At 49.5% G+C, this 26,431-nt stretch overlaps 1 pseudogene; it reads left to right on the forward strand.

Annotated features, from left to right (window-relative positions):
• Positions 1-276: 276 nt before the first annotated feature.
• LOC121568169 overlaps positions 277-26,431 on the forward strand; it is an 81,002-nt pseudogene continuing 54,847 nt past the window's right edge.

Consider the following 26,431-nt stretch of genomic DNA (forward strand, 5'->3'; position numbering starts at 1 on the left):
GTTTTTACAAGCCCTTATCAAATCACTGTCATGGGTGAAAGAAAGGACATTGTTGCCAAATTGTTATTAAAGGTCAGTGTGAGAGTAGGCAAGTTTATGTCAATAAAACACCTTTTTACCTTTTCAATGCCCTGCAATGGGGCAAACAGACACTAACCCAGAGTTTTGTTGGGCCAAACAAAAACTAACCCAGAGTTTATTGCGGGCAAACAGAAACTAACCCAGAGTTGTGTGTGTTTGCTGCAGAGAAGAGAGGAGGGCCAGGAGGATGGACAGATGGTGAAGCTGTCCAGGCTGAACGGAGTGATGAAGGCTGAGGAAAAGGAGGAGAGGAGAGAGATGATCACTCCTGCCCTGAGGGAGGCCTTGACTAAGCAGGGTAAGGAGCAGACCTGCAGTGCACACCATAATCACTACAGAAATACAGTCAAGGTACTGTAACACTGGAAGCAGTAGAGAAATATAATGGAATTGTGGTTGCAATTTTACCGTACTGAAATACTCAGCTATGCATGCACTTATAATTTACATGGTGGAACGTTAGTTCTAGTAAGAGGTCATGTTTCATAAAACATTATCTTTAGGACTTTGCAAAACAGATTAAATTCATCAGTAATTGCTGTACCATCGCTGGTCCAATAGTTCCCTTAATTCCTGCCACTTGGGTACATAAGTGTATCTGTGCGGAGGTTTAAATTATCCAGCTTCGATAATCTGCTATGAAAATCTGCTCTGAAACAGACCCACAGCACCAGATGCTTCAGAGCAGCATGTTCTTAACCTTCCTGTCTACAGAGACACTGAGGAAAAAAAGTTATAATTCACTTGGAGAAAAATAAAGGGATATTAGGGTTGGGAGGAAGTGTGTGTGTGTTGCCTAACGGGAGAGGAGTGGGCTAGCGCCGGGAGTGTGTGTGTTGCCTTACGCGGCTTAATGATGCAGTCCGGTCCAATTACCCTGTCTTCCTCCTCTCCACTGCTGCTCCTACCGGTGGCGTCCCAGGAGACTTCACTCTCTTCTCCTCTTCCCAACACAGGTGCTGTATCTTTCTCCCCCTATGGCTATAGCCTTGACTAGTGGTCCTCAAGACAGTGGTGGGCATCAATATGGCAGGTGTAATAGATTTATATAGATTTCCTTACTGCATTTGTAAGAGAGCTCTAATACCAATAACATGTTAATCAATCCACTGGTTGGTTGCCTCTGCTCAGCAAAAAAAATAATTTTGTGCCTAGTTAGGAATACTTTTTCACCTGCATTTGGTTTGCAGTAAATTATTTAGGATGGCATTGAGCAGTATCATTCTATGGTCATATAGAATATGGTAGTTTATCCCCTCTTGCACCTTACTAATTTACTGCTTGTCAACATGCTGCCTGAGCATGAGTAATGAACATTATAAACAATAACATTTTAAATACTGAGCTACAATGTATAAAAAAGGGGACGTTTTGTTTAAAAAGTAGTCATTTTTTCCTCTATAAAAGGTAGGGATCAAAATGATGGACACCCCTGTTTTCAATACCATTCAGTACTTCACCTTGCGAGGATAACGGCACTGAGCCTTTTTCTAAAATGTTTAATGAGTTTGAGAACACATTGTGAGGGATCTTAGACCATTCCTCCTCCATTCCTCCCATGTTTCATCCCAGAAAAGGTCAAATTTGTTTACAAATTTGTTTACATCCCTGTTAGTGAGCATTTCTCCTTTGCCAAGATAATCCATCCACCTGACAGGTGTGGCATATCAAGAAGCTGGTTAAACAACATGATCATTGCATAGGTGCACTCTAAAATGTGCAGTTTTGCCACAGATGTCTCAAGTTTTGAGGCAGCATGCAATTGGCATGCTGACTGCAGGAATGTCCACCAGAGCTGTTGCCAGAGAATTGAATGTTAAATTCTCTATCATAAGCCACCTCCAATGTCGGTTTAGAGAATTTGGCAGTACATCCAACCGGACTCACAACCGCAGACCACATGTATGGCGTCAGTCAACAGATTCGTTAATATTTAATCAGTATTAGCCTAAAACTTGAGCCATAATGAGTAAAAAGTTTGGTATTTGTCGACGTAAAATGTATTATTCGTTCCAGTTGGGGAATGAACAGGTCTGTAGAGGAGCTCTCCGACAGGACTGAGAAGGGTAAAGAGATTGAGAAACTAATCTCAGTGTCAAGACTTCCTCCGAAGCTGCCTCCTCTCCTTGTTTGGGCAGGCTTCGGTGTTCGTCGTCACCGGCCTCCTAGACAATGCCGCTCCTCATCTCATCATTCCATTTGTTTCGTCTTGTTTATTACACACACCTGGTTCATATCCCCTCATTAGTACCTGTATAAGTCTTCCCTCTGCCCCCCTGTCTTTGTGTGTGATTAGTTATTGTGGAGGTGACTTTGTATTTTGTATTGCCGGGATGTTCACTCGTGTGCCTTGTTTTTCTCCAGTGCGCCGTATTTACCACACTGGAGTGTTTTACGCATTGCTGCGTACCGCTGTGTTCCTGAATAAACCATATATTCTGTGATTTACCCTCCTGCGCTTGACTCCGTCCAAAATCACCCTCTACAGAATCACACACCAGCATCATAGAGTCAGCAGGAGCAGAGAACTTGCCTGGAGTTGTGGAGCGGGTCCGGGAGCACTCCAACATGATAGCCAGCTTGGGAGAAGCGATAGATCGGGTTCTTCAGGTCATCCAACGCCTGGAGAGGAGAAGACCCAACCCCTCAGGACCAGCTGAGCGACCAGATCCAGCCACCCACACCCCAGCGCCCAGAGGGATTCACCTATCATGACGGAGGGAGTACGACGGGACAGCGGCCCGTTGCCAGGGATTCCTCCTGCAGCTGGACCTCTATTTTTCGACCATCAGCCCGGCTCCATCAGAGCGGGAGAAGGTGTCCGCCCTCGTCTCCTGCCTCTCGGGGAAAGCCCTGGAGTGGGCCAATGCGTTCTGGAGTGAAGGAGGAGACGCATTGGACAACTACGGGGCGTTCACTCGCCTCTTCCGGGCAGTCTTCGATCACCCCCGAAGGAAGATAGGCGGGCGAGCGACTGGTCCACCTGAGGCAGGGGACGACGACCGCGCAGGACTTTGCCATTTAGTATTGAACTCTAGCGGCTGGGTCCGTGTGGAACAAGCGGGCCCTCATCGACAACTTCCGGTGCAGCCTGCGAGAGGACGTCCAAAGGGAGCTAGCCTGCCGGGATACCACGTTGACTTTCGACCAGCTGGTGGACATGGCCATCCGGTTGGACAACCTGCCAACCTCAAGAGGATGTCCTGGAAGGGGCCTGCCCGTTTCACCCCCCTTCAACCCGGATTCCGTTCCGATGTAGCTGGGTGGTGCAGCGATCCGGGAGAACGGAGGACGACAGCTCCAGTGTAAATCTTTTGGCAGGAGAGGACATTCTGCTGTATGCTGTCGCCAGGGTTCTTCCGGGTCTGGAGGCGGCAGGCAGGGCACTCTCGCGTCACCCCAGGTAGCGCAAACCCACACTCCTTCAGAGCCCTCTGCTGCACACTGCACCATACACTTCAACTTCCATGATTACCCGGTAGTTCCCCAGTATAAGGCGCTGGTCGATTCAGGCGCAGCTGGGAACTTTATGGACAGATCTGTAGCTCATAGTCTCTGTATTACATTAGTTCCCCTACCCATTCCATTGCCCATCAAACCACTGACAGTCGACCATTAGGGTCAGGTTTTGTTAGGGAAGTTACAGCACCAGTCACGATGATTATGCAGGAGACCCATAGGGAGCAAGTCACCATCAATATTATTGAGTCCCCTGATTTCCCTGTTGTGTTGGGTCTTCCCTGGCTCGCACTACACGACCACACCTTTTCATGGCTGCAGAGGGTTCTCACGGGGTGGTCGCGAGAGTGTCAGGGTAGGTGTCTAGCTGTTTCCGTTGGTGCAACCACGGTGGAAAGTCCAGACACTACCTCCAGCGTGCGCATTTCCCCCTGAATACCTGGATTTGGCGCACGCGTTCTCCAAAACGCAGGCGACCAAATTACCACCCCATCGGGTGGGGGTTGTGCGATAAACCTCCGGGTAGACACTGTGCCTCCAAGGAGTCATGTGTAGCCCCTGTCGCAGGCTGAAAAAAAGTATTGATCCCCTACTGATTTTGTACGTTTGCCCACTGACTAAGAAATGATCAGTCTATAATTTTAATGGTAGGTTTATTTGAACAGTGAGAGACAGAATAACAACAAAAAAATCAAGAAAAACGCATGTCAAAAATATTATAAATTGATTTGCATTTTAATGAGGGAAATTAGCATTTGACCCCTCTGCAAAACATGACTTAGTACTTGGTGGCAAAACCCTTGTTGGCAATCACAGAGGTCAGACGTTTCTTGTAGTTGGCCATCAGGTTTAGGAGGGATTTTGTCCCACTCCTCTTTGCAGATCTTCTCCAAGTCATTAAGGTTTCGAGGCTGATGTTTGGCAACTCGAACCTTCAGCTCCCTCCACAGATTTTCTATGGGATTAAGGTCTGGAGACTGGCTAGGCCACTCTAGGACCTTAATGTGCTTCTTCTTGAGCCACTCCTTTGTTGCCTTGGCCGTGTGTTTTGGGTCATTGTCATGCTGGAATATCCATCCACGACCCATTTTCAATGCCCTGGTTGAGGGAAGGAGGTTCTCACCCAAGATTTGACGGTACATGACCCCGTCCATCGTCCCTTTGATGCGGTGAAGTTGTCCTGTCCCCCAAAGCATAATTTTTACACCTCCATGTTTGACGGTGGGGATGGTGTTCTTGGGGTCATAGGCAGCATTCCTCCTCCTCCAAACACGGCGTGTTGAGTTGATGCCAAAGAGCTCCATTTTGGTCTCATCTGACCACAACACTTTCACCCAGTTCTCCTCTGAATCATTCAGATGTTCATTGGCAAACTTCAGACGGGCCTGTATATGTGCTTTCTTGAGCAGGGGGACCTTGTGGACGCTGCAGGATTTCAGTCCTTCACGGCATAGTGTGTTATCAATTGTTTTCTTGGTGACTATGGTCCCAGCTGCCTTGAGATCATTGACAAGATCCTCCCGTGTAGTTCTGGGCTGATTCCTCACCGTTCTCATGATCATTGCAACTCCACGAGGTGAGATCTTGCATGGAGCCCCAGGCCGAGGGAGATTGACAGTTCTTTTGTGTTTCTTCCATTTGCGAATAATCACACCAACTGTTGTCACCTTCTCACCAAGCTGCTTGGCGATGGTCTTGTAGCCCATTCCAGCCTTGTGTAGGTCTACAATCTTGTCCCTGACATCCTTGGAGAGCTCTTTGGTCTTGGCCATGGTGGAGAGTTTGGAATCTGATTGATTGATTGCTTCTGTGGACAGGTGTCTTTTATACAGGTAACAAACTGAGATTAGGAGCACTCCCTTTAAGAGTGTGCTCCTAATCTCAGCTCGTTACCTGTATAAAAGACACCTGGGAGCCAGAAATCTTTCTGATTGAGAGGGGGTCAAATACTTATTTCCCTCATTAAAATGCAAATCAATTTATAACATTTTTGACATGCGTTTTCCTGGATTTTTTTGTTGTTATTCTGTCTCTCACTGTTCAAATAAACCTACCATTAAAATTATAGACTGATCGTTTCTTTGTCAGCAGGCAAACGTACAAAATCAGCAGGGGATCAAATACTTTTTTCCCTCACTGTACGTCTCCGAGTCCCTGCGCCATTGGTTCATACGTCACTCCACTTCACCCGCCTCCTCGAGTTTCTTTTTCGTGAAGAAGAAAGACGGAGGTCTGCGCCCTTGCATTGATTACCGGGCACTTAATCAAACCACCATTCGATATAGTTACCCTCTACCCCTCATCTCCTCTGTTATAGAATCAATGCATGGGGCGTGCTTCTTCACGAAATTAGATCTCTGGAGTGCGTACAACCTGGTGCGTGTTCGGGAAGAGGACGAGTATAAGACAGCATTCATCACAATCACGGGGCATTACGAATACCTGGTGATGCCGTGCAGGTTGATGAATGCTCCATCCGTCTTCAAGTCCTTTGTGAACGAGGTGTTTCGGGACATGCTGGTTCGCGGTGTGGTGGTCTACATCGATGACATTCTGGTGTATTCCGCTACGCGCGCCGAGCATGTGTCCCTGGTTCGCAAAGTGCTGGGCCGACTGTTGGAGAATGACCTCTATGCCAAGGCAGAAAAGTGTCCGTCTCCTTCCTCGGATACCATATCACCACCTCAGGTGTGGAGATGGAGGGAGATCGCATTTCAGCCGTGTGTAATTGGTCGACTCCAACTACGGTAAAGGAGGTGCAGCGCTTTATTGGATTTGCCAACTACTATCAGAGGTTTATCCAGGGCTTTGGCAAGGTCGTAGCTCCCATCACCTCTCTGTTGAAGGGTGGGCCTTCCCGGCTCAGCTGGTCTGCTGAGGCTGACAGGGCTTTCAGTAACCTGAGGGCTCTGTTCACCTCAGCCCCGGTACTGGCCCATCCCGATCCATCATTACCATTCGTAGTGGAGGTGGATGCGTCCGAGGAAGGGATAGGCGCTGTCCTTTCCCAACGCTCGGGCACGCCACCCAAACTCTGCCCCTGTGCCTTCTTCTCGAAGAAGCTCAGCCCGGCAGAGCAGAACTACGACGTTGGTGATCAGGAGCTGTTGGCTGTTGTCAGAGCCCTAACCGCGTGGAGGCACTGGCTCGAGGGGGCGAAACACCCTTTCCTCTTCTGGATTGACCACCGTAACCTGGAGTACATCCGGGCAACAAGGAGACTGAACCCTCGCCAGGCCAGGTGGGCCTTGTTCTTCATCCGGTTTGATTTCACGCTGTCATACATACCAGGCACAGAGCCATCTCCACCTCAGTGCCCAGCTGGGCTATGTGGTGTCTCCTGTCCGTGATCATCTGATCTATTGGGCACACACGTCCCCCTCCTCTGGTCACCCAGGTATCGGCCGAACAGTATGATGCCTGACCGGGAAGTACTGGTGGCCTACCTTGGCTAAGGACGTGAGGGTATATGTCTCCTCCTGCTCGGTGTGCGCCCAGAGTAAGGCACCTAGGCACCTCCCAGCGGGTAAGTTACATCCCTTGCCAGTTCCACAACGGCCATGGTCCCACTTGTCAATTGACTTCCTCACGGATCTTCCCCTCTCTCAGGGTAACACCACCATCCTGGTCATTGTGGACCGCTTTTCTAAAGCCTGCCGCCTCCTTCCTCTGCCCGGTCTCCCCACGGCTCTGCAAACTGCAGAAGCCCTGTTTACTCACGTCTTCCGGCACTACAGGATGCCACAGGACATAGTGTCTGACCGGGATCCCCAGTTTACGTCCAGGGTCTGGAAGGCGTTCATGGAACGTCTGGGGGTCTCGGTCAGCCTGACCTCTGGGTTCCACCCTGAGTCTAATGGGCAGGTGGAATGGGTGAATCGGGATGTGTGTCGGTTCCTGCGGTCCTACTGCCAGGACCGGCCGGGGGAGTGGTCGGTGTTCTTGCCATGGGCTGAATATGCCCAGAACTCTCTCCGCCACTCCTCCACTAACCTATCTCCCTTTCAATGTGTTTTAGGTTATAAGCCGGTCCTGGCACCGTGGCATCAGAGCCACACAGAAGCTCCTGCGGTGGATGACTGGTTTCGGCACATGGAACGCTGCCCATGTCCACCTCCAGCACGCTGTGCGTCGCCAGAAGGCCAACGCTGACCGCCACCACAGTGAGGCCCCGGTTTTTGTACCGGGTGATCGGGTCTGGCTCTCGACCCGGAACCTGCCCCTCCGCCTGCCCTGCCGGACGCTGAGCCCGTGGTTTGTGGGGCTGTTCAAAGTCCTGAGGAGAATAAACGAGGTTACATATAGGTTACTACTCCCTCCTGAATACCGTATTTTCCCCTCGGTTCATGTGTCTCTCCTCAGGCTGGTGGTGGCTGGTCCACTACAGGAGTCTCAGGTGCGGGAGGTCCCTCCGCCCCCTCTGGACATCGAGGGGGCCCCAGCGTACTCCGTCCGTTCCATCCTGGATTCGAGGCGTCGGCTGGGGGGCCTGCAGTACCTCGTGGAGTGGGAGGGGTACGGGCCGGTGGAGCGGTGCTGGGTCACGGTGAGGGATGGCCTCGATCCCTCCCTGTTGCAGGATTTCCACCGTTGCCATCCGGCTCGCCCTGCCCCGCGTCCTCCTGGCCGTCCCCGAGGCCGGTGTCGGCGTGCTGCTGGATCTGCGTGTCAAGGGGGGGGTACTGTCACGACTTCTTCCGAAGCTGCCACCTCTCCTTGTTCAGGCAGGCTTCGGCGTTCGTCCTGACTGGCCTTCTAGACACTGCCGCTCCTCATCTCATCATTCCATTTGTTTTATCTTGTTTATTACACACACCTGGTTCATATCCCCTCATTAGTACCTGTATAAGTGTTCCCTCTGCCCGCCCTGTCTTTGTGTGTGATTAGTTATTGTGGAGGTGACTCTAGCTCGGTGGAGCTACTTTGTATTTTGTATCGCTGGGATATTCACCCGTGTGCCTTGTTTTTATCCAGTGCGCCGTATTTACCGCACTGGAGTGTTGTCACGGGTGCTGTAGGTGGGTGTGGTGCAGGAATCAAGCGCAGGATGCAGAAACTAAGTCCAAAAGACTTTAGTGAAATATTCACTTAGTACACGAGCTCAACAAGCCCGGAGGCGAAATAAAGGCGCACACAGGCGTCAAACAAAAGGCGCACTAACATGTGCGAAAAACCCTCTCCAAAACAACGGAGGGAAACACGTAGCACAGAACACCAAACAGAAGCGCAATCACACACAACACCTGACACACACAACGAGAACTAAATAGGACACTAATGAACACTAACTGGAAACAGGTGTACAACATCAAGACAAAACCAAACGAACATGAAACATCCAACGGTGGCAGCTAGTACTCCAGGGACGACGACCGCCGAAGCCTGCCCGAGCAAGGAGGAGGAGCAGCCTCGGCCGAAACCATGACAGTACCCCCCCCGGCCTCGGGGACGACCAGGAGGACGCGGAGCAGGGCGCGCGGGATGCCCCCGGTGGAACTCCGACAGGAGAGACGGGTCTAGGATGTCCCTCCGCGGCACCCAGCACCGTTCCTCCGGGCCGTACCCCTCCCACTCCACGAGATACTGGAGACCCCCCATCCGACGTCTCAAGTCCAAGATGGACCGAACGGTGTACGCCAGAGCCCCCTCGATGTCCAGTGGGGGCGGAGGAGTCTCTCCTATCTCACCTTCCTGGAGTGGACCCGCTACCACCGGCCTGAGAAGAGACACATGGAACGAGGGGTTAATATTCTTATATTCAATAGGCAGATGTAACCTATAACACACCTCGTTCAGTCTTCTCAGGACTTTAAAAGGCCCCACAAACCGCCGACCCAGCTTCCGGCAGGGCAGGCGGAGGGGCAGGTTTCTGGTCGAGAGCCAGACTCGATCTCCAGGTGCGTACACCGGCCCCTCACTGCGGTGGAGATCGGCGCTCGCCTTGTGTCGACGGATGGCCCGCTGCAGATGGACGTGTGCAGCGTTCCACGTCTCCTCCGAGCGCCTCACCCAATCATCCACCGCAGGGGCCTCGATCTGGCTCTGCTGCCAAGGTGCCAGAACCGGCTGGTAACCTAACACACATTGGAAGGGGGTTAGGTTGGTAGAGGAGTGGCGGAGAGAGTTTTGGGCCATCTCCGCCCAGGGAATATACCGAGCCCACTCCTCCGGCCGGTCCTGGCAATACGACCTCAGAAACCTACCCACATCCTGGTTGACTCGTTCTACCTGCCCATTGCTCTCCGGGTGGTACCCCGAGGTAAGGCTCACCGAGACCCCCAAACGCTCCATGAACGCTCTCCAGACTCGGGACGTAAACTGGGGGCCTCGATCAGACACTATATCCTCGGGTACCCCGTAATGCCGGAAGACATGGGTAAATAGTGCCTCTGCGGTCTGTAGGGCAGTAGGAAGACCCGACATAGGGAGAAGACGACAGGCCTTAGAGAACCGGTCCACAACGACCAGGATGGTGGTATTCCCCTGCGAGGGGGGAAGGTCTGTCACAAAATCCACTGAGAGGTGGGACCAGGGTCGTTGTGGAACGAGCAGGGGTTGTAACTTACCCCTGGGCAAGTGTCTGGGCGCCTTACACTGGGCGCACACCGAGCAGGAGGAGACATAAACCCTCACATCCCTGGCTAACGTGGGCCACCAGTACTTAGTGCTAAGACAATGCACTGTCCGGCCAATACCCGGATGTCCAGAGGAGGGTGACGTGTGAGCCCAGTAAATGAGTCGATCCCGAACCTCGAGCGGAACGTACTTCCGACCCACAGGACACTGTGGAGGGCTAGGGTCGGCACGCAACGCCCGCTCGATTTCAGCATCGACCTCCCACACAACCAGTGCCACAAGACAAGACGCCGGTAGTATGGGAGTAGGCTCAACGGACCTCTCCTCCGTGTCATACCGCCGGGACAGAGCATCTGCCTTACCGTTCTGGGACCCAGGGATGTACGTGATTTTAAATACGAACCTGGCGAGAAACATACTCCATCGAGCCTGGCGAGGGTTCAGTCTCCTCGCTGCCCGGATGTACTCCAGGTTCCGATGGTCAGTCAAAATGAGGAAAGGGTGTTGAGCCCCCTCAAGCCAATGCCTCCACACCTTAAGGGCCTGAACTACAGCTAACAGCTCCCTGTCCCCGACGTCATAATTTCGCTCCGCCCGGGCTGAGCTTTTTTAGAGTAAAAAGCACAGGGGCGGAGTTTAGGTGGCGTGCCGGACCGTTGAGAGAGTACGGCCCCTATACCGGCCTCAGACGCGTCCACCTCGACCTGAAAGGGTAAGGCGGGATCCGGATGCGCCAGCACCTGAGCCGACGTAAACAGGTCCTTCAGTCTCCCAAAAGCCCTGTCCGCCTCAGCTGACCACTGCAGGCGCACCGGACCCCCTTTCAGAAGGGACGTGATGGGAGCTGCCACCTGTCCAAAACCCCGGATAAACCTCCGGTAGTAATTCACAAAGCCCAAGAACTGCTGCACCTCTTTGACAGTGGTTGGGGTTTGCCAATTACGCACGGCTGACACACGGTCCACCTCCATTTTCACCCCTGACGCGGACAACCGATAACCCAAAAAGGAGACCAACTCCTGGAAAAACAGACATTTCTCTGCCTTGACATACAGGTCGTGCTCCAACAGCCTCCTCAATACACGACGCACCAGGGCTACATGCTCGGCTCGGGTAGACGAGTACACTAGAATGTCATCAATGTACACGACCACCCCTTGCCCCTGCATATCCCGGAAAATCTCATCCACGAAGGATTGGAAGACTGACGGAGCATTCATCAACCCGTATGGCATGACGAGATACTCGTAATGACCCGAGGTGGTACTAAACGCTGTTTTCCATTCGTCGCCCTCCCTAATGCGCACCAAGTTATACGCGCTCCTGAGATCCAGTTTTGTGAAAAACCGCGCTCCGTGCAATGACTCCGTCATGGTCGCAATCAGAGGGAGTGGATAACTGTATTTCACAGTAATCTGATTGAGACCACGGTAATCAATGCACGGGCGCAACCCTCCATCTTTTTTCTTCACAAAAAAGAAGCTAGAGGACGCAGGAGAAGTGGAGGGCCGTATGTATCCCTGTCTCAAAGATTCGGCTATGTAAGTCTCCATAGCTTTTCTCTCCTCTTGAGACAAAGGATACACGTGGCTCCGTGGGAGCGCTGCTCCTGCCTGGAGGTCTATCGCACAATCCCCCTGTCTGTGAGGAGGCAACTGCGTCGCCCTAGCTTTACTAAACACAATAGCCAAATCCCCATATTCAGGCGGAATGTGCAATGCGGGCACTTGGTTTGGACTTTCCACCGAAGTCGCCCCCACGGAAACACCCAGATATCGCCCCTCACACTGAGCAGACCACCCATTGAGAGCTCTCTGTTGCCAAGAAATGGCAGGGTTATGGGTACTTAACCAGGGAATTCCCAGCACCACCGGGTACGCAGGAGAGTCGATCAGATTTAGCTGTATAGTCTCCTCATGACCCCCCTGCGCACACATCCTAAGTGGCGCTGTGATTTCCCTAATCAACCCCGACCCCAACGGGCGGCTATCTAAAGCATGAACGGGAAAAGGCTTGTCAACAGGCAGGAGGGGAATCCCTAAATCTAAACAAAACTTCCGATCAACAAAATTCCCAGCTGCACCTGAATCTACTAGCGCCTTATGCTGGGAATGAGGTGCAACCTGTGGAAAACGAACAGGTATACAAAAGTGCACAACAGAGAGCTCTGGGTAAGTGGGGCGTCTACTCACCTGGGAATGCTCCCCAGTGCGTGGCCTGTTGTCTCCTCCTCCTGGAGACCCTCCCCAGCACCTGGCCGCAGTGTGCCCTCCACGACCGCAATTGGTGCAGGGGACAGGCCCCCTCCGGCTCCTTCTCCTCCTTTCTCTAGCGCCAGCACCCCCGAGCTCCATAGGGCTCGGCTCGGAGGTGCTAGAGGGTGGAATGGACGGACCCCACTCGGGACGTCCACGGGTGGCCAGCAGGGTGTCCAGACGGATGGACATGTCGACCAACTGGTCGAAGGTGAAATTGGTGTCCCTGCAGGCCAACTCACGTTGAACGTCCTCCCGTAGGCTACATCGAAAATGATCGATGAGGGCCCGTTCATTCCACCCTGCGTCTGCCGCTAGAGTCCGGAACTCCAGTGCGAACGCCTGTGCGCTCCTCCTCCCCTGTCTAAGGTAGAATAGACGCCGCTTTGCCCTCAGGTGGATGGTCGAACACGGCCTTGAAGCGACGGGAGAACTCCGCGTGGGAGATGGTGGTGGCGTCTATCCTCCTCCACTCGGCGTTGGCCCATTCCAACGCCTTGCCCGTGAGACAGGAGATGAGAGTGGAAACGCTCTCGTGTCCCGAGGGCACCGGGTGTACAGTGGCCAGGTAGAGCTCCACCTGCAGGAGGAACCCCTGACACCCGGCAGCTGTGCCGTCATACGCCCTCGGGAGCGAGAGCCGAATCCCACTGGGTTCCGGATCTGGGACTGGTGGACCGACCGATGGTGGTGGCAAGGTAGGTGGAGGTGTTGGTACCCCTCTGGACTCCCATCGGTGCAGGGTGTTGATGACATCCTGTAGAGCGGTCCCCAGTTGTCTGATCTGGTCATCCTGGCCGCGGACATGCTCCTCCAGTGACTCAGGTGCGGCTGTTGCTCCTGCTGATTCCATTTATAAGGTGTGTGATTCTGTCACGGGTGCTGTAGGTGGGTGTGGTGCAGGAATCAAGCGCAGGACGCAGAAACTAAGTCCAAAATACTTTAGTGAAATATTCACTTAGTACACGAGCTCAACAAGCCCGGAGGCGAAATAAAGGCGCACACAGGCGTCAAACAAAAGGCGCACTAACATGTGCGAAAAACCCTCTCCAAAACAACGGAGGGAAACACGTAGCACAGAACACCAAACAGAAGCGCAATCACACACAACACCTGACACACACAACGAGAACTAAATAGGACACTAATGAACACTAACTGGAAACAGGTGTACAACATCAAGACAAAACCAAACGAACATGAAACATCCAACGGTGGCAGCTAGTACTCCGGGGACGACGACCGCCGAAGCCTGCCCGAGCAACGAGGAGGAGCAGCCTCGGCCGAAACCGTGACAAGTGTTTTACGCATTGCTGCATACCGCTGTGTTCCTGAATAAACCATACATTCTGTGATTTCCCCTCCTGCACCTGACTCTGTCCAAAATCACCCACTACACTCAGTTCATATCCTGTCCTGTGTATTGAGTGCATTGATAGTGTAATGCTGTATTTTGGCCTACAGGGTTTCCTAGAGAACCCAGCATTATTGATAAGGGAGGAAGATCTCAGTGTGTCTTTGGATTCTGTGGAAAGTGAAAACATGTTATTTTGTTGAAATGTAGTATACCTCCACCTTCACCTCTCAATTTTAAGTATATGGATTACTCTTGGTTTACGGGTAGACTGGTGACTGTCTGATTACTCTCATGTAGCCGTGGGAGATTAATACAGTGTGAAAGGGGCATGACTGCAGTTGGAGTGGGTGGCTATAAACCCTACAGCAGCACAGGTTTGGAGGTCGTCTCTCTCTGTGGCTGACCTGGTCTTCACATGAGCCTCTCCACGTAGAAGGGGACAGTTAATCGGATCCACTGAGAAGGAGAGGAGAAAAGTCCCGTCTACCACCCCCTCGCTCATTCTCTTTCTGGGCAGACAGACATAAAAGGCAGTTGGAAGTGAAAGGCGTTGGAAGTGAAGGTTTCTACCTAATGAACACAGGATGGGAAAGGGCCCTCAGATTAGACTCAACACTAACTCCCACTTGTCCTTGTTCTCTTCTCTGTGCTGCATCCAGCAACGGCCTGTCTTCAGCAGAATTGTAATACATTCAAGTCGGAACAACAGCCCCAGTTCCCGGCACCTCAGAATTTGCCCAACATGGGTCGACAAATAAGTAATAAACAGTAGTTAGCCTATCCTCAGGGGGATTGTGGGTAAGAAAATGATATAGTGTGTGTGTGTGTGTGTGTGTGTGTGTGTGTGCGTGATACAATTGATTTCCTGTGGGTGTAAAAGAGGCATCCTGGATCGATAGCCAGCCCACCAGTGTTTGGGTAAATGGTAAATGCATCTTAATCCCCCATCGTGCATCACACCGTTGGGCCTTTGCTAGAGCACAATAGACTGAGGTACATTTTATTTACTTTATTTTACAGCATAGCTCAATTACACCAGGCTTTAACCTATCCAATAACAGGAGGACACCAGTCCTGAGATCGATAATACAGTGAGGGAAAAAAGTATTTGATCCCCTGCTGATTTTGTACGTTTGCCCACTGGCAAAGAAATGATCAGTCTATAATTTTAATGGTAGGTTTATTTGAACAGTGAGAGACAGAATAACAACAAAAAAATCCAGAAAAACGAATTAAGTATTTGACCCCCTCTCAATCAGAAAGATTTCTGGCTCCCAGATGTATTTTATACAGGTAACGAGCTGAGATTAGGAGCACGCTCTTAAAGGGAGTGCTCATAATCTCAGCTTGTTACCTGTATAAAAGACACCTGTCCACAGAAGCAATCAATTAATCCGATTCCAAACTCTCCACCATGGCCAAGACCAAAGAGCTCTCCAAGGATGTCAGGGACAAGATTGTAGACCTACACAAGGCTGGAATGGGCTACAAGACCATCGCCAAGCAGCTTGGTGAGAAGGTGACAACAGTTGGTGCGATTATTCGCAAATGGAAGAAACACAAAATAACTGTCAATCTCCCTCGGCCTGGGGCTCCATGCAAGATCTCACCTCGTGGAGTTGCAATGATCATGAGAACGGTGAGGAATCAGCCCAGAATTACACGGGAGGATCTTGTCAATGATCTCAAGGCAGCTGGGACCATAGTCACCAATAAAACAATTGGTAACACACTACGCCGTGAAGGACTGAAATCCTGCAGCGCCCGCAAGGTCCCCCTGCTCAAGAAAGCACATACAGTGGGGAAAAAAAGTATTTAGTCAGCCACCAATTGTGCAAGTTCTCCCACTTAAAAAGATGAGAGAGGCCTGTAATTTTCATCATAGGTACACGTCAACTATGACAGACAAATTGAGAAAAGAAAATCCAGAAAATCACATTGTAGGATTTTTAATGAATTTATTTGCAAATTATGGTGGAAAATAAGTATTTGGTCACCTACAAACAAGCAAGATTTCTGGCTCTCACAGACCTGTAACTTCTTCAATAAGAGGCTCCTCTGTCCTCCACTCGTTACCTGTATTAATGGCACCTGTTTGAACTTGTTATCAGTATAAAAGACACCTGTCCACAACCTCAAACAGTCACACTCCAAACTCCACTATGGCCAAGACCAAAGAGCTGTCAAAGGACACCAGAAACTAAATTGTAGACCTGCACCATGCTGGGAAGACTGAATCTGCAATAGGTAAGCAGCTTGGTTTGAAGAAATCAACTGTGGGAGCAATTATTAGGAAATGGAAGACATACAAGACCACTGATAATCTCCCTCGATCTGGGGCTCCACGCAATATCTCACCCCGTGGGGTCAAAATGATCACAAGAACAGTGAGCAAAAATCCCAGAACCACACGGGGGGACCTAGTGAATGACCTGCAGAGAGCTGGGACCAAAGTAACAAAGCCTACCATCAGTAACACACTACGCCGCCAGGGACTCAAATCCTGCAGTGCCAGACGTGTCCCCCTGCTTAAGCCAGTACATGTCCAGGTCCGTCTGAAGTTTGCTAGAGAGCAATTGGATGATCCAGAAGAGGATTGGGAGAATGTCATATGGTCAGATGAAACCAAAATATAACTTTTTGGTAAAAACTCAACTTGTCATGTTTGGAGGACAAAGAATGCTGAGTTGCATCCAAAGAACACCATACCTACTGTGAAGCATGGGGGGGTGGAAACATCATGCTTTGGGGCTGTTTTTCTGCAAAGGGACCAGGACGACTGATCCGTGTAAAGGAAAGAATGAATGGGGCCATGTATCGTGAGATTTTGAGTGAAAACCTCCTTCCATCAGCAAGGGCATTGAAGATGAAACGTGGCTGGGTCTTTCAGCATGACAATGATCCCAAACACACCGCCCGGGCAACGAAGGAGTGGCTTCGTAAGAAGCATTTCAAGGTCCTGGAGTGGCCTAGCCAGTCTCCAGATCTCAACCCCATAGAAAATCTTTGGAGGAGTTGAAAGTCTGTGTTGCCCAGTGACAGCCCCAAAACATCACTGCTCTAGAGGAGATCTGCATGGAGGAATGGGCCAAAATACCAGCAACAGTGTGTGAAAACCTTGTGAAGACTTACAGAAAACGTTTGACCTGTGTCATTGCCAACAAAGGGTATATAACAAAGTATTGAGAAACGTTTGTTATTGACCAAATACTTATTTTCCACCATAATTTGCAAATAAATTCATTAAAAATCCTACAATGTGATTTTCTGGATTTTTTCCCCTCATTTTGTCTGTCATAGTTGACGTGTACCTATGATGAAAATTACAGGCCTCTCTCATCTTTTTAAGTGGGAGAACTTGCACAATTGGTGGCTGACTAAATACTTTTTTTCCCCACTGTATACAGGGCCGTCTGATGTTTGCCAATGAACATCTGAATGATTCAGAGGAGAACTGGGTGAAAGTGTTGTGGTCAGATGAGACCAAAATGGAGCTCTTTGGCATCAACTCAATTCGCTGTGTTTGGAGGAGGAGGAATGCTGCCTATGACCCCAAGAACACCATCCTCACCGTCAAACATGGAGGTGGAAACATTATGCTTTGGGGGTGTTTTTCTGCTAAGGGGACAGGACAACTTCACCGCATCAAAGGGACAATGGACGGGGCCATGTACCATCAAATCTTGGGTGAGAACCTCCTTCCCTCAGCCAGGGCATTGCACACGCAATGCGTGTGCTAGCCACCGCTAGCACACACAATCAACAGCCGTGCCTCCTGCTAGCCTGTGCTGTAGCAGCCATCGAACTACTCCTGGACTCACCTTTTGCTGTTCACTGGACCTTATGATCACTCAGCTACACAGCTGATGCCTGCTGGACTGTTCCTTTACACGGTACCCCATTCTGTTTATCTGTCCTGTTTATCTGTTTAGCCTCAGCCAAAACTTTCGTTGCCATTACCAGTTGTTGTCTTAGCTCTCTCGAATAACACCTGTGATTGCTTTATGCCTCTCTCCCATGTCAATATGCCTTGCCTATTGCTGTTTCGGTTAGTTCTTATTATACAATTTCACTGTACAGCCCCCAGTCCCGCTCAACCTGCCTCAGATAGCTCCTTTGTCCCACCCCCCATACACGCGGAGACAGGCTCAATCGGTGCCTCCAGTGATGCTACAGTGAGGGAAAAAAGTATTTGATCCCCTGCTGATTTTGTACGTTTGCCCACTGACAAAGACATGATCAGTCTATAATTTTAATGGGAGGTTTATTTGAACAGTGCGAGACAGAATAACAACAAAAAAATCCAGAAAAACACATGTCAAAAATGTTATAAATTGATTTGCATTTTAATGAGGGAAATAAGTATTTGACCCTTCTGCAAAACATTACTTAGTACTTGGTGGCAAAACCCTTGTTGGCAATCACAGAGGTCAGACGTTTCTTGTAGTTGGCCACCATGTTTGCACACATTTGAGGAGGGATTTTGTTCCACTCCTCTTTGCAGATCTTCTCCAAGTCATTAAGGTTTTGAGGCTGACGTTTGGCAACTCGAACCTTCAGCTCCCTCCACATATTTTCTATGGGATTAAGGTCTGGAGACTGGCTAGGCCACTCCAGGACCTTAATGTGCTTCTTCTTGAGCCACTCCTTTGTTGCCTTGGCCGTGTGTTTTGGGTCATTGTCATGCTGGAAAACCCATCCACGACTCATTTTCAATGCCCTGGCTGAGGGAAGGAGGTTCTCACCCAAGATTTGACGGTACATGGCCCCGTCCATCGTCCCTTTGATGCGGTGAAGTTGTCCTGTCCCCTTAGCAGAAAAACACCCCCAAAGCATAATGTTTCCACCTCCATGTTTGACGGTGGGGATGGTGTTCTTGGGGTCATAGGCAGCATTCCTCCTCCTCCAAACACGGCGAGTTGAGTTGATGCCAAAGAGCTCGATTCTGGTCTCATCTGACCACAACACTTTCACCTAGTTCTCCTCTGAATCATTCAGATATTCATTGGCAAACTTCAGATGGCCCTGTATATGTGCTTTCTTGAGCAGGGGGACCTTGCGGGCGCTGCAGGATTTCAGTCCTTCACGGCGTAGTGTGTTACCAATTGTTTTCTTGGTGACTATGGTCCCAGCTTCCTTGAGATCATTGACAAGATCCTCCCGTGTAGTTCTGTGCTGATTCCTCACCATTCTCATGATCATTACAACTCCACAAGGTGAGATCTTGCATGGAGCCCCAGGCGGAGGGAGATTGACAGTTATTTTGTGTTTCTTCCATTTGCGAATAATCGCACCAACTGTTGTCACCTTCTCACCAAGCTGCTTGGCGATGGTCTTGTAGCCCATTCCAGCCTTGTGTAGGTCTACAATCTTGTCCCTGACATCCTTGGAGAGCTCTTTGGTCTTGGCCATGGTGGAGAGTTTGGAATCTGATTGATTGATTGCTTCTGTGGACAGGTCTCTTTTATACAGCTAACAAACTGAGATTAGGAGCACTCCCTTTAAGAGTGTGCTCCTAATCTCAGCTCGTTACCTGTATAAAAGACACTTGGGAGCCAGAAATCTTTCTGATTGAGAGGGGGTCAAATACATATTTCCCTCAATAAAATGCAAATCAATTTATAACATTTTTGACAAGCGTTTTTCTGGATTTTTTTGTTGTTATTCTGTCTCTCACTGTTCAAATAAACCTACCATTTAAATTATAGACTGATCATTTCTTTGTCAGTGGGCAAACGTACAAAATCAGCAGGGGATCAAATACTTTTTTCCCTCACTGTATCTCTTTCATCTTTACCCAACGCTTAGGTTTACCTCCACTGTACTCATGTCCTTCCATATCCTTGTCTGTATATAATGCCCTGAATCTATTCTACAACGCCCAGGAAATCTGCCCCTTTTATTCTCTGTACCCAACGTACTAGAAGACCAGTTCTTAAAACCTTTAGCCGTATCCTTATTCTACTCCTCCTCTGCCGCTCTGGTGATGTAGAGGTTAACCTAGGCCCTGTAGCCCCCAGTATCACTCCTACTCCCCAGGCGCTATCATTTGTTGACTTCTGTAACCGTAAAAGCCTTGGTTTCTTGAATGTTAACATCAGAAGCCTCCTCCCTAAGTTTGAGTTATTCACTGCGTTAGCACACTCCGCCAACCCTGATGTTCTAGCTGTGTCTGAATCCTGGCTTAGGAGGGCCACCAAAAAAGAAATGTTCATCCCCAACTACAACATTTTCCGTGTAGATAGAACTGCCAAAGGGGGCGGAGTTGCAATCTACTGTAGAGATAGCCTGCAGAGCTCTATCATACTATCCAGGTCTGTGCCCAAACAGTTTGAGCTTCTACTTCTAAAAATCCACCTTTCCAGAAATAAGTATCTCACTGTTGCCGCTTGCTACAGACCCCCCTCAGCCCCCAGCTGTGCCCTGGACACCATATGTGAATTGATTGCCCCCCATCTATCCTCAGAGTTCGTACTGCTTGGTGACCTAAACTGGGATATGCTTAACATCCCGGCCGTCCTACAATCTAAACTAGATGCCCTCAATCTCTCACAAATTATCAAGGAAACTACCAGGTACAACCCTAAATCCGTAAACATGGGCACCCTCATAAATATCATCCTGACTAATTTACCCTCTAAATACACCTCCGCTGTCTTCAACCAGGATCTCAGCGATCACTGCCTCATGCCCTGCGTCCGTAATGGGTCCGCGGTCAAACGACCACCCCTCATCACTGTCAAACACTCCCTAAAACACTTCAGCGAGCAGGCCTTTCTAATTGACCTGGCCTGGGTATCCTGGATGGATATTGACCTCATTCCGTCAGTAGAGGATGCCTGGTTGTTCTTTAAAAGTGCTTTCCTCTCCATCTTAAATTAGCATGCCCCATTCAAAAAAATCAGAACTAAGAACAGATATAGCCCCTGGTTCACCCCAGACTTGACTGCCCTTGACCAGCACAAAAACATCCTGTGGCGTACTGCATTAGCATCGAACAGCCCCCGCAATATGCAACTTTTGAGGAAAGTCAGGAACCAATGTACACAATCAGTTAGGAAAGCAAAGGCTAGCTTTTTCAAACAGAAATGTGGATCCTGTAGCCCTAACTCCAAAAAAATTTGGGAGACTGTAAAGTCCATGGAGAATAAGAGCACCTCCTCCCAGCTGCCCACTGCACTGAGGCTAGGAAACACTGTCACCAACGATAAATCTACGATAATCAAGAATTTCAATAAGCATTTTGCTATGGCTGGCCATGCTTTCCACCTGGCTACCCCTACCCCGGCCACCAGCTCTGCACCCTCTGCTGCAACTTGCCCATGCCCCCCCCCCCAGCTTCTCCTTCATCCAAATTCAGATAGCTGATGTTCTGAAATAGCTGCAAAATCTAGACCCCTACAAATCAGCTGGGCTGGACAATCTGGACCCTTTCTTTCTAAAATAAGCAGCAGAAGTTGTAGCAACCCCTATTACTAGCCTGTTCAACCTCTCTTTCGTATCATCTGAGATCCCCAGAGATTGGAAAGCTGCCGCGGTCATCCCCCTCTTCAAAGGGGGTGACACTCTAGATCCAAACTGTTACAGACCTATATCCATCCTGCCCTGCCTTTCAAAAGTATTTGAAAGCCAAGTTAACAAACAGATCACCGACCATTTCGAATCCCACCGTACCTTCTCCGCTATGCAATCTGGTTTCCGAGCTGGTCATGGGTGCACCTCAGCCACGCTCAAGGTCCTAAACGATATTATAACCGCGATCGATAAAAGACAGTACTGTGCAGCCGTCTTCATCGACCTGGCCAACGCTTTCGACTCTGTCAATCACTGCATTCTTATTGGCAGACTAAATAGCCTTCGTTTCTCAAATGACTGCCTCGTCTGGTTCACCAACTACTTCACAGATAGAGTTCAATGTGTCAAATCGGAGGGCCTGTTGTCTGGACCTATGGCAGTCTCTATGGGGGTGCCACATGGTTCAATTCTCGGGCCAACTCTATTCTCTGTGTATATCAATGATGTCGCTCTTACTGTTGTGACTCTGAGATCCACCTCTACGCAGACAAAACGATTTTGTATACATCTGGCCCTTCATTGGACACTGTGTTAACAAACCTCCAAACGAGCTTCAATGCCATACAACACTCCTTCCGTAGCCTCCAACTGCTCTTAAACTCTAGTAAAGCTAAATGCATGCTCTTCAATCGAACGCTGCTTGCACCCCCCCACCCGACTAGAATCACTACTCTCGGCGGGTCTGACTTAGAATATGTGGACAACTACAAATACCTAGGTGTCTGGTTAGACCGTAAACTCTCCTTCCAGACTCACATTAAGCACCTCCAATACAAAGCTTTTGCACACAAAAAAAGCCTCCTTCACTAATGCTGCCAAACATGCCTTCGTAAAACGGACTATCCTACCGATCCTTGACTTCGGCGATGTCATTTACAAAATAGCCTCCAACACTCTACTCAGCAAATTGGATGTAGTCTATCACAGTGCCATCCGTTTTGTCACCAAAGCCCCATATACTACCCACCATTGTGACCTGTACGCTCTCATTGGCTGGCCCTCACTACATATTAGTCGCCAAACCCACTGGCACCAGGTCGTCTATAAATCTCTGCTAGGTAAATCCCCGCCTTATCTTAGCTCATTGGTCACCATAGCAACACCCACCCGTAGTATGCGCTCCAGCAGGTATATCCCACTGGTGATCCACAAAGCCAACACCTCCTTTGGCCGCCATTCCTTCCAGTTCTCTGCTGCTAATCAAATCAAATCAAATCAACTTGTATTTGCCGCTTGCGCCGAATACAACAGGTGTAGACATTACAGTGAAATGCTTACTTACAGCCCTTAACCAACAATGCATTTTTTTTTTAAATAAAAAAGTAAAATAAAACAAAAACAAAAAAGATTTGAGGAAAAAAAGAGCAGAAGTAAAATAAAATAACAGTAGGGAGGAGTGGGGTACCGGTGCAGAGTCAATGTGTGGGGGCACCGGCTAGTTGAGGTAATATGTATATGTGGGTAGAGTTAAAGTGACTATGCATAAATAATTAACAGAGTAGCAGCAGCGTAAAAAGATGGGGTGGGGGTGCAAATAGTCCGGGTAGCCATGATTAGCTGTTCAGGAGTCTTATGGCTTGGGGGTAGAAGCTGTTGAGAAGCCTTTTGGACCTAGACTTGGCGCTCCGGTACCGCTTGTCGTGCCTTCCTCTGACACCGCCTGGTATAGAGGTCCTGGATGGCAGGAAGCTTGGCTCCAGTGATATACTGGGCCATACGCACTACCCTCTGTAGTGCCTTGCGGTCGGAGGCCGAGCAGTTGCCATACCAGGCGGTGATGCAACCAGTCAGGATGCTCTCGATGGTGCAGCTGTATAACTTTTTGAGGATCTGAGGACCCATGCCAAATCTTTTCAGTCTCCTGAGGGGGAATAGGCTTTGTCGTGCCCTCTTCACGACTGTCTTGGTGTGTTTGGACCATGATAGTTTGTTGGTGATGTGGACACCAAGGAACTTGAAGCTCTCAACCTGTTCCACTACAGCCCCGTCAATGAGAATGGGGGTGTGCTCAGTCCTCTTTTTTTTCCTGTAGTCCACAATCATCTCCTTTGTCTTGGTCACGTTGAGGGAGAGGTTGTTATCCTGGCACCACACAGCCAGGTCTCTGACCTCCTCCCTATTGGCTGTCTCATCGTTGTCTGTGATCAGGCCTACCACTGTTGTGTCATTGGTAAACTTAATGATGGTGTTGGAGTCATGCCTGGCCATGCAGTCTTGGTTGAACAGGGAGTACAGGAGGGGACTGAGCACGCACCCCTGAGGGGCCCCCGTGTTGAGGATCAGCGTTGCAGATGTGTTGTTACCTACCCTTACCACCTGGGGGCTGCCTGTCAGGAAGTCCAGGATCCAGTTGCAGAGGGAGGTGTTTAGTCCCAGGATCCTTATCTTAGTGATGAGCTTTGAGGGCACTATGGTGTTGAACGCTGAGCTGTAGTCAATGAATAGCATTCTCACGTAGGTGTTCCTCTTGTCCAGGTGGGAAAGGGCAGTGTGGAGTGCAATAGAGATTGCATCATCTGTGGATCTGTTGGGGCGGTATGCAAATTGGAGTGGGTCTAGGGTTTCTGGGATAATGGTGTTGATGTGAGCCATGACCAGCCTTTCAAAGCACTTCATGGCTACAGAGGTCAGTGCTACGGGTCGGTAGTCATTTAGGCAGGTTATCTTAGTGTACTTGGGCTCGGGGACTATGGTGGTCTGCTTGAAACATGTTGGTATTACAGACTCAATCAGGTACATGTTGAAAATGTTGGTGAAGACACTTGCCAGTTGGTCAGCACATGCTCGGAGCACACGTCCTGATAATCCGTCTGGCCCTGCGGCCTTGTGAATGTTGACCTGCTTAAAAGTCTTACTCACATTGGCTACGGAGAGCATGATCACATAGTCATCCAGAACAGCTGGTGCTCTCATGCATGCTTCAGTGTTGCTTGCCTCGAAGCAAGCATAGAAGTGGTTTAGCTCGTCAGGTAGGCTTGTGTCACTGGGCAGCTTGCGGCTGTGCTTCCCTTTGTAGTCTGTAATAGTTTTCAAGCCCTGCCACATCCGACGAGTGTCAGAGCTGGTGTAGTACGATTCAATCTTAGTCCTGTATTGACTCTTTGCCTGTTTGATGGTTCGTCGGAGGGCATAGCGGGATTTCTTATAAGCGTCCGGGTCAGAGTCTCGCTCCTTGAAAGCGGCAGCTCTACCCTTTAATGACTGGAACGAACTGCAAAAATCTCTGAAGCTGGAGACTCTTATCTCCCTCACTAACTTTAAGTATCAGTTGTCAGAGCAGCTTACCGATCACTGCACCTGAACACAGCCCATCTGCAATTAGCCCACCCAACTACCTCATCCCCATATTGTTATTTATTTTGCTAATTTGCACCCCAGTATCTCTATTTGCACATCATCTTCTGCACATCTATCACTCCAGTGTTAATACTAAATAGTAATTATTTTGCATTATGGCCTATATATTGCCTTCCCTCCATAACCTACTACATTTGCACACACTGTATATAGATTTTCTATTGTATTATTGACTGTATGTTTTGTTTATCCCATGTGTAACTCTGTGTTGTTGTTGTTTTTATTGCACTGCTTTGCTTTATCTCGGCCAGGTCGCAGTTGTAAATGAGAACTTGTTCTCAACTGGCATACCTGGTTAAATAAAGGTTAAATAAAAAAATAAAAACAATTGGGGAGTTTCTCCCATTCTTCTCTGCAAATCCTCTCAAGCTCTGTCAGGTTGGATGGGGAGCGTTGCTGCACAGCTATTTCCAGGTCTCTCCAGAGATGTTCAATCGGGTTCAAGTCCGGGCTCTGGCTGGGCCACTCAAGGACATTCAGAGACTTGTCCCGAAGCCACTCCTGTGTTGTCTTAGCTGTGTGCTTTGGGTCGTTGTCCTGTTGGAAGGTGAACCTTCGCCCCAGTCTGAGGTCCTGAGCGCTCTGGAGCAGGTTTTCATCAAGGAACACTCTGTACTTTGCTCCGTTCATCTTTCATTCGATCCTGACTAGTCTCCCAGTCCCTTCTGCTGAAAAACCTCCCCACAGCATGATGCTGCCACCACAATGCTTCACCGTAGGGATGGTGACAGGTTTCCTCCAGACGTGAAGCTTGGCAATCAGGCCAAAGAGTTCAATCTTGGTTTCATCAGACCAGAGAATCTTGTTTCTCATACTCTGAGAGTCCTTTAGGTACCTTTTGGCAAACTTCAAGCGGGCTGTCATGTGCCTTTTACTGAGGAGTGGCTTCCGTCTGGCCACTCTACCATAAAGGCCTGATTGGTGGAGTGCTGCAGAGATGGTTGTCCTTCTGGAAGGTTCTCCCATCTCCACAGAGGAACTTTGGAGCTCTGTCAGAGTGACCATCGGGATCTTGGTCATCTCCCTGACCAAGGCCCTTGTCCCCCGATTGCTCCGTTTGGCCGGGCGGCCAGCTCTAGGAAGAGTCTTGGTGGTTCCAAACTTCTTCCATTTAAGAATAAATGAGGCCACTGTGTTCTTGGGGACCTTCAATGCTGCAGACATTTTTTGGTACCCTTCCCCAGATCTGTGCCTCGACACAATCCTGTCTCGCAGCTCTACGGACAATTCCTTCAACATCATGGCTTGGTTTTTGCTCTTACATGCACTGTCAACTGTGGGACCTTATATAGACGGGTGTGTGCCTTTTACAAATCATGTCCAATCAATTGAATTTACCACAGGTGGACTCCAATCAAGTTGTAGAGACATCTCACGGATTATCAATGGAAACAGAATGCACCTGAGCTCAATTTGATCCAAGATGGCGTAGCAGTGCGGTCGTGGTTTTATTCATTGTCCTAGTGTAAATATCCCGTTTCTTGTTTTTTTTTGTCTATTTTGTATATATTTCTCAATTTTACTTTTCATTCTTTAACTAAATATACTTTCCTGCAACCCGCCTCACCCAACGTGGAAAGGATTCTATTATTTCTTCATAACTTTCATCAAGAACCTTAAGCTGAAACTAGTGTAGCTGCAACTGAATGGCTACTTGCTATTAGTCACCGTTAGCGTCTTCACCATTGTCCGTGGCCTACACTATCCACCAGCCAGCTCTAGCTCTAGCCTGGACAATTCGTCGGCCAGTCTGCACAGCGTGCTATCGACC

Source organism: Coregonus clupeaformis, chromosome 6, assembly GCF_020615455.1.
Source record: "Coregonus clupeaformis isolate EN_2021a chromosome 6, ASM2061545v1, whole genome shotgun sequence".
NCBI lineage: Eukaryota > Metazoa > Chordata > Actinopteri > Salmoniformes > Salmonidae > Coregonus > Coregonus clupeaformis.